At 29.4% G+C, this 7,734-nt stretch overlaps 1 long non-coding RNA gene across 1 annotated transcript; it reads right to left on the bottom strand.

Moving 5' to 3' along the window:
- Nucleotides 1–3,126: 3,126 nt before the first annotated feature.
- On the bottom strand, nucleotides 3,127–7,168 carry LOC134266087 (uncharacterized). Its single transcript, XR_009991891.1, has 4 exons — nucleotides 7,113–7,168; nucleotides 5,438–5,638; nucleotides 3,414–3,480; nucleotides 3,127–3,203 (listed from the first exon to the last, which is right to left on the bottom strand). It is a non-coding gene; the product is annotated as an uncharacterized LOC134266087 (long non-coding RNA).
- Nucleotides 7,169–7,734: the final 566 nt, after the last annotated feature.

Below are 7,734 nucleotides of genomic sequence, written 5' to 3'. Positions count from 1 at the left end.
TAATAAAAACAACTGTTCATTCAGAAAGCAAGCAAAAGATTTGACGTCGGAAAAAGAATTAAAAGGAAAAAACTAACGCATACAAATAAATTTTAGTGTACTTTGCATGATACAAGATCCCTGGTCATTTCAGAGGTAAGAACAGGTGCCTAGAAGAAGTAAGCATCCCCTGTTGTCTTGTTACACGCATCCAGAGCCTATGTTTTGAACATACATGTTTCATAATCGAAATTTTACTCCAATACGTTATGTACCAATAACTCTATCTATTTTGACGATATTGTATTCAAATACTTTACAAAATCAACACATCATTGGGTCATTTGCTTCACGGCAAGAATGTTCCGACGTCGTTAAGAATTTATATATGCTTTTATTATTATTATTTTTTTGGACACTCATTCTAAATCGATGATACTTATCAATTATATAAAAAGGAATAAATTTTAAGATGAAAGTGTGGACAAAGTTAAAAAAAAAATTAAAACATGCAAATGAACTTAAACGAATACTACAATTTACGTCTAAACAATGTCGAAAACATTCATGGTGTGTAGAGATACACAAATTTTAAAGTTTCAGTCAAACACATCCACAAGATGAAAGATATTAAAGCTGTGATGTTTTATCTTAAATTGTTAAATCTATCTTTGTTAGAGTAATCCTTCTTTTTGCATTAGTATCTGACATACGCTGCTCGGAACAGACACTTTATTTAACCGAGGTCCGTTGTCCCGTCGATAAAGACCCTTACTGAGATTGAGTACCTGTCAACACTTGCAGTGTCTCACGGCAAGGGGTGGCGTCTCAATTATTCATACGAGTGAGAAAAAAATTGAAAGAGACTTTAAATAATATTTTCTTTAATTTCTTCCTCATGTTTATGATGAAAACAATTCAATAGTAACACTGTTCCTTTTTTAAATATCCAGTGGTACTCGATCTTTCTCTACACCAGTGAATATGAGGCTCTTCCCAGGCAGGTCTTTTGCCTGTCACTTTCAAAGCATGACAAAACACCAAATGTAAGTAGAGAGAATAAACATTTAAGGTCAGACGATACGTTCCCCAAATATCTGTTTTGTATATCTTCATAATATATGAAAAATATACAAAATTTTCATTACTTTCTGAATTCTAAACCGGTTTCTAATTGATTTTAAAAATTTGAAACACTTAAAATGTGACTTTAACAAACTAAGTTTTTTTCCCTAAAGGATAACATAAGAAATGCCACCCTGTGGTATCTCGCACAAATGCCTGGTAAGGTACCTCAATTTTTTGTGAGTAAACATGTTAAAGTATGGCGGAAAATCCATTGTAGTTGGATTTGTGTTGGCCTATTGTTTGTTGCCACCTTATTTTTCAGCTTAAATGTTTGATAAATTTGTGTTTTTGAGTATTGTCATGATGTTATTTTAATTTTCGGGAGATCCATAACATGGTGTAGATACTAATTGTAGAGAGTCGTAGGATCTCCCAAATTTCATGTGTTTCATTTATGTCATCAATAAATGACATATCTACAACAATACTCATACTTGTTTCTTCATTTAATCTGAATAATAACAGAGCTGCGGGAAACTCAGTTTTAAATTTGCTTTATTATCATATGGAAAGCATAATGTAATATTATTGTAAATAATATGTTTTATGCATTCATTTATAATTTTACATTTCTGTGGTTAGAATGTAGTGTTTGTAATGTATCTTTGTATATCACAGGTTTCAGAGTTAACAATTTTAGGTAATGCATAGGCTCGGGTTTCAGGGTTTTGCGGTAATTAGACGTTAGATATTGTCACAGATGTCACGTGATTGTTATCACTGTTAGATGCAGCAAGTGTTGGTACACGTTATTTTTTGTACGAAAAGCATACCCTCCACCACCCCGTACAACCATCCCTTAGGTAATCTTTAATTTGGGATGTATTTCATACTTTAGTTTGTTTTGTGGCCTATTGTTTGTTGCCACCTTATTTTTCAGCTTAAATGTTTGATAAATTTGTGTTTTTGAGTATTGTCATGATGTTATTTTAATTTTCGGGAGATCCATAACATGGTGTAGATACTAATTGTAGAGAGTCATAGGATCTCCCAAATTTCATGTGTTTCATTTATGTCATCAATAAATGACATATCTACAACAATACTCATACTTGTTTCTTCATTTAATCTGAATAATAACAGAGCTGCGGGAAACTCATTTTTAAATTTGCTTTATTATCATATGGAAAGCATAATAAAGTATTAATTCTTCAATGACAAATTCTTGGAATAAATTATCTATTATTTAGGAACGTCTCGTCTGTCCTTAAGGGACCAGACCGGAATACGAAACTGGGCGCCTTGAATTTTAACCAGGTGTTCTACCAACTTAGCTATCTGGCCATCAACGATCGAGTTCAACCCGTATAACGACCATATATGAAGAAGATGGAAAGTCTCGCTGACATGTTTTCTAGATAGGTTAATTAAACGTTGATCGTCGGTATATCTATCATTTGCTATAGAATTCTACGGGAATTAACGTCGCAGCTATTGAAGAAAAAAAAATGACATAACCGGCGTATTTTTATGTATTTTTTCTGCAACAGCTGAGAAATTAATTTCCATAATAACATCCAAAGAAATTATTTATTGATAAATTAAATGAATTGAAAACAATTATCAATTAGCAATATATTTAAATTCATTCTATTTATGGCAAATATTAATAATTTATGGCATTTCTATCTATGACAAATATTTTTCATGTATAAAAGACAATATTGCAGATCTGTTTGTTTTGAATTCCACGGAATATTTGTGAATGTATGTTCGGATACATAAAATGAAAATAAACTTCATTAAGAAGTAACTGACTACAGTAAGGATAATTTTTCTAATAATGTTCCCTAGGCAATCATTTAGTCTAAAAATATATATTTTTGTCCATCAAACTGCTTTTTCTTAAACTTTTCACAATATCAATCAATTTGAGAGAAGAAAATAATAAAAGACATCTCTGTATTCCTTCAGTGGATAAGATGCATGTCTTTTGATTTTTGTCATAAATAAAAGTTGATTGATTTATGTAAAAATGACTTAAAATGTCAGAATATTGAGAGAGAAAAAAAACAGTGCTTTAATTAATGGTGTTTATTTATCATACATGTGTATATTGCAGATGTTGGTAAAAATGAAGCACTTTTCCACCATTCCTACAATTGAATAGTGAGACTATTACATGTATCGAAATATTGTAAGCTGTAATCAATGCAAGATTTGTTTTTCTCTATCAGTGAGATGGAAGTTATAAATTTTCGAAACATGTATATATTTTTTTCATTTCATTTACGAGAATGCAGATTATATGAAGATCATATGAAACTGCATTTGGTATTACGTGAGTGTTTATTATATATATTTACCTTTATCTAGCCTCCATGTTGCTGGATGAAGCAATCGCCATGGGTGAAAAGGTTAATAACAAAATGACTGTAAATAAAATAAATATTATAAGAATCCATCATATTTTCTCCTCCGTAATAAATTCATTTCAGCGATTTTAATTTTTTTGCTCAAATATATTTAATTTATATATTTCACAACAACATGTAGCTCTATGACATTCCAAAAACCTAATTGTAAAGATGTTAACTCGAAGCAGATTTCTTCCTCTTACACCAGAAAAATCTACTACGTGTTTTGATAAATTATTTAAGGAATGTGAATTTAAACAAATTCAAAAATGGTGTAATTAATTATTAAGTACTGCGATAGAAATTTTCCACACTTATACTTTATTCTAAAGACCTTAAAGGTCTTTCAAAGTCTGAAACAACAATGTTAAGAATCAATAAAATAAAGACGAAGCTATGTTGTCGAAAAGTCAGATAAAAGGGGTGATCTGGGAACAAAAAATAATTAATATTTACACAGTAGTAAATCTTAAAATAGATCTACCTCTCTTAATTGTCATTTTTACCATAAAAACTACACAAAACAATGGTGTTTAAGCATTATTGCCGACACTGTCTCATCCCCTCAAACATCGTCTCCACTTGCATGGTCTTTAAAAATCGTTAAGTGAGTATTTTTATCTCGATCATTTTTATTTATCTTGTATTTATGAATCTACCTGAAAATTAAAAACAAAACATTTAAGTATTCTTTTTTTATTGTACAATAAATTTTGTGTGTGATTGTTTATTAAAGTGAACTTTCAATAATATTATTTACCGTGATTAATTTTCAAAATTAATAGCAAAGGGGAAACCTTTTTTACTTCCAGTAAAATACATATTAGAGTGACAATCTTACGCACTATCGGAAAAATTGACAAAATTTCAATATTAGCATGATCTGTGCAAATTTTGTTTTTTTACTGAAAGTGATAGGTTTTAGAAATAACAGGATTACATTTGTTTCTGTTCACCAAAAATTGTTATTTTTAGGCATACTTTAATGAAAAACCTTTTTTTTATAAAATGGAGTAAAGACCCACTACCGTCGAAAAATTGTGAAAAGCAATAATAAATTATCCTTCTTGCTCTCTTTGGTGTATGTGTGCTATTTCATAGGAATATAATTTCAATCTTGATGAGATTTTAGCGATTTGTGGAGATTTTACCTTAAACATACTTTATCTTAGATGACATATTAAAGAATTTTTTTATAACTAAATTTATTTTTTCACTTTCATGTTTGTCGCACTATAGGCATTCTGCAGGCCTTGTTCACCCATCTTTTATGTCTGACTCAAGATAAAAAACATTTCCTCATTTTTTGGTCTTTATACTAAGCTTTTACTACGGTGACTATGGTCTCAAGTGCCTAAATATGAAAAGTTCCGAGAATTGATGCAATTTCTACAATATGAACAATTGGCCCCGCTTTAACACCAGTACCATTGGCACGCTAAATTATAATAATTATGCAATTTTGCTTGCTTAATACATGGGTCAAGATTTTCAAATAATTAATGCGATTTTACTCTATGTAAAAGACCCCAAGTCTACCACCAGATCCCTAATCCAAAGGGCATGAAATTCACAAAGTTAGAAGAGCCATCCATGCTCGTCATTACTGTTCACTGTTTGTATGCTTATTGCTTAGGAGTAAAGAAAAAGATCACTATATAATCCATATAACCCCGCCAAAGCACAAGTCTAGAACTCCCTAACATTTGGGACCATGAATTTCACAATTTTGATACAATCATGCCATGCAATCGTTTAACTTTCGGATGCCCTGGATCGAGTATAGGAGAAAATCTTTCTAAATACTAGAAAAATATTTTTTTTAAATGTCTGAACAAGAAATATTCAAAAGAAGTTTTGTTTGGAATTTTTACAGCAGACTTTAACATTGAAAGATTCATCTTTTAAAACGATTCATACCATTTATGAGTGCTATGTTGCCAACATGATCAGAAATAAGATATTATACGTACCGGCAATTATGATGGGTAGGATGCCCAGAGTTGACCCGGCAAATCCATTATTTCCGCCAAATAGATTTCCAGATCCACTCCCTTGATTTGCATATATAGGCTCGTACAACTGCACCTGGGCGAACTGCACATTGTTACCAAACTGGGCGTAAACATTCACAAAAACACCCAGAACAATTACCAACGCAAGAGCGGCCTTCACTTGAAAATAAAAAAGGCTAAGGCTTAAAAAAATCATGTGGATTTATAGGAAAAGTAAAAAGGCACGCAATGTTAAATAAGTAAATCAGGAAATCAATCATTTTTGAACGTTATGATTTATTTTTTTTTAATTTTATGTTTTTATTATTAAAAACTCTTTCATATATCCGATAAGAACGAAATGCCCTGTTCAACCTATGTTTGTCTACATTAATTACATATTTTAAGTAATGAATTATTAAGATTTATTTTTTAAATGAACTCTTATATTTGTAACAGTGTAAAAGATCTCGAAGGGATATTTTGAAATAATGTGAAAGAATATCAGAAGTGCGGGATAACGTGGGATTTTCCATCACTTTACAAATAGTGTTACAAAAAAAACTCTATTTTAAGACAATAAGAGTAAATAAACCATAAATACAAAGACTAAACGATATGAACCAGTTCGTTAAAATATTGTGTTAAAATTCATGTTTATAATGTGTTTACAGTAAAATTGTAAATTTTGGTTTTACAGTTTGTACAGCACAATATTCGTATACTTAAGAACATTTTTCATTAACCTTCAAAGATGAAAATTAGAGCCTTATTTGAAGCAGCCGTTATATTATAGTAAAACTAAACATAACATGTTTGTATTAATATGTTCTAAAATCTCATTTAAAGGTCCTCTTTCGTCTATCTATATTTTTTGGCATTATATATAACAAATTTATTTAAGAACATATTTCTAGTGGCACTTTACTTATTTTTAATTTTTACCTTTTCTTTTTGGAAATAAACTTGGTACATGAAAAACTGCAATTTGGTTTCGTTGATTTCTTCTAATGATTTGCCTTTATAAAAATTGTAATATCTTTCTTTTTTGAAACTTAAAGTTTTTTAAAGATGATAAATGCATATTATTTGAACATTTGTCAACAAACTTATTATGTTTATTCTCTTAAAAAAGGTTCAAGCATGTTATGTCTCTAGAATTTATTAGTTTTAGTTTTAACATTTCATCGTTAAGTGTAAACAGCTATACTTGTAAAAAGTGCTGCTAACCATTTACGTAAATGAATAAAACTAACATAAAACAAAACAACTTATTTACGTATACATTTTCATTAATAATTTGTTTCAATAATTTTTCAAAATTATTTGCATGTTTAATTCACAACGTAGCATTTAGATAAATAAAGAGCATAATATAGTTTTTAAAATGGATTTATTATTTATTTTATTTACTTATTTATTTATTCACTTAATAACTGATTTATTGTTTGTTGACAGAGGTTGCTTATTTGGATTTACATGAAATAGTGTTTGAGATGAAGAGTAGAGTGTTGATATTTTATATAATGATATTTATATAATATATATTCTTATTATTAAGAAGTAGCATTTCAATAATCAAATATATGTATCCCATATATATTTGAGAAAAAATAATTGGTCATCAAAAATAAAACAAAAATAATCCTCTTACTTTTCCCCTCTGCTATGAAGATCGAATTCCCATTGTGAAGTAGTGTGAGATGATATTTTATAAAGCTAGAAACCCGACTTTCCCATTTGGAATAATTAACCTAGTAACCAATTTTTTATAATTTGTCTTCACATCAAGGATAGTTACACCTGAAAATAATGCACAGAAAATCTGTGTGACATCTGTTGCGAGTCTCATATATAAAGACTCATCTGATTGGAAAAAAAGTAGTTTATGAATTATCTTATTTTTTATAATGCAATACAGTCTTAATTAGTTCTTTTTACTTTTTAAAAAGAGACTCAATTTTGTTTTCAAATTCAGAGTTTTAAGATACTCCACATTGTATTTTTCGTGTTTATAGTCTAAAAAATATTGGGCGTCTCAAGTGAAATATTCTTGAATGGGCGTAAAGCAACCAATCACCCAGCCAAATTAAATATCATGTTTGCCTTACAATTTCTAATGTCAAAATTGATTATAAAAAATTCAGCTGTTGCTCTAATAAATAAAAAAAAGAATAAGTCGAATGAAAATGTTCTTCACTAATGCAAAAATATGTTAAATTTAGCTAGGATTCTTCTCAAACAAAACTGTATTTCTTGTATTTAAAAATTAATGA

Source organism: Saccostrea cucullata, unplaced genomic scaffold (assembly GCF_032062105.1).
Source record: "Saccostrea cucullata isolate Sc308-1 unplaced genomic scaffold, CSIRO_AGI_Scuc_v1 ctg1678, whole genome shotgun sequence".
In the NCBI taxonomy this organism is placed as follows: domain Eukaryota; kingdom Metazoa; phylum Mollusca; class Bivalvia; order Ostreida; family Ostreidae; genus Saccostrea; species Saccostrea cuccullata.
The sequence above is the reverse complement of the archived record's forward strand: the minus strand, read 5'-3'. Positions and strand labels throughout refer to the sequence as shown.